Source organism: Schistocerca serialis, chromosome 5 (assembly GCF_023864345.2).
Source record: "Schistocerca serialis cubense isolate TAMUIC-IGC-003099 chromosome 5, iqSchSeri2.2, whole genome shotgun sequence".
NCBI classification, from domain to species: domain Eukaryota; kingdom Metazoa; phylum Arthropoda; class Insecta; order Orthoptera; family Acrididae; genus Schistocerca; species Schistocerca serialis.
In genome coordinates this window covers 638,117,685-638,119,305 of record NC_064642.1, presented here as the reverse complement: position 1 = coordinate 638,119,305, position 1,621 = coordinate 638,117,685, and the positions used below count along the sequence as shown (strand labels likewise).

Here is a 1,621-nt window from a genome sequence, read left to right as displayed (position 1 = left end):
GAACTGAACCATGATGAACAAGACCGCTTCAGCCGTGTGATAAATGTTTATTTCTGATCCAACTAATTTCGCGGCGTTAGAATCACATCTTCAGGAATACAGCTGTATGTAAATAAGAGTAAAAACTAAAAACCTCCTGTTTCGGTTAATATGTAGCTGTGGTACACAAGAAGTTATATAGGAAAAGTTATGTACTCACATTTATAAAAACTATAAGCAGAAGTGACCCAATATTCCTTGTTCAGTTGTGATAAAATTGTTTAAACAGTCAAGAGGTCGGTAGTCCAATTTAAAACAGAGCAGATTTCTGGGAACATCATCCCGATGCAGGAAAACTAGGAGAAAGTGATAAATCGTATTGATGTTAATGATAAAACAGATGATATTGGTAGATGGTGAAAGCTGCATTCACATCGACAAGAGCAGAGTTTGTTCGATTGCATTGCACCGTAAGTCATGTTTAGATAAAATGCTGATTTCAAAATAGATCGTCATCTAAATGAAAGGACTAGAGGGAGGAAGACATAAAATCTCATATAGATGTACCTAACATTTAACACCGTAGTGGCAACAGGGTCAACGGCCTTGCCGCAGTGGTAACACCGGTTCCCGTCAGATCACCGAAGTTAAGCGCTGTCGGGCTGGGCTAGTACTTGGATGGGTGACCATCCGGTCTGCCGAGCGCTGTTGGCAAGCGGGGTACACTCAGCCCTTGTGAGGTGAACTGAGGAGTTAGTTGACTGAAAAATAGCGGCTCCGGTCTCGGAAAGTGACATACGGCTGGGAGAACGGCGTGCTAATCACATGCCCCTCCGTATCCGCATCCAGTGGCCTTCATGGCCTGTTCGGGAGTAGTAGTAGTAGTAGTAGTAGTAGTGGCAACAGGAGGTCCGCAATGACCGCCTAGAGCCCTAAACGGATTGAGCTGAATCGGCGCTGGCGACGATAAGGTAAACGAGCGCATGCACGTAACAACGTACGCAGCGGAATACAAATACAAAATAAAAGGAGCTACACTGGACTTTATTCTTATTCTAGTTTTCCTATATCGGGATGATATTCCCTGCAACCTGCTCTATTTTAAATTGGACTACCGACATTTTGATGGTTAAACAGTTTTATCGCTATTGAACAACGAATATTGGGTCATCTACTGCTTATGGTTTGGTCTAAATTATGAAATAAATGTGAGTATATATATATATATATATATATATATATATATATATTTTTTTTTTTTTTTTTTTTTTGTCATCAGTCTACTGACTGCTTTGATGCGGCCCGCCACGAATTCCTTTCCTGTGCTAACCTCTTCATCTCAGAGTAGCACTTGCAACCTACGTCCTCAATTATTTGCTTGACGTATTCCAATCTCTGTCTTCCTCTACAGTTTTTGCCCTCTACAGCTCCCGCTAGTACCATGGAAGTCATTCCCCCATGTCTTAGCATCCTGTCCCTTCTCCTTATCAGTGTTTTCCACATATTCCTTTCCTCTCCGATTCTGCGTAGAACCTCCTCATTCCTTACCTTATCAGTCCACCTAATTTTCAGCATTCGTCTATAGCACCACTTCTCAAATGCTTCGATTCTCTTCTGTTCCGGTTTTCCCACAGTCCATGTT

The 1,621-nt window shown here is 41.9% G+C and overlaps 1 pseudogene; it reads left to right on the top strand.

Annotated features, from left to right (window-relative positions):
- The first annotated feature begins 575 nt into the window (after positions 1-575).
- Positions 576-693, top strand: LOC126482533 (5S ribosomal RNA; annotated as a pseudogene).
- Positions 694-1,621: the final 928 nt, after the last annotated feature.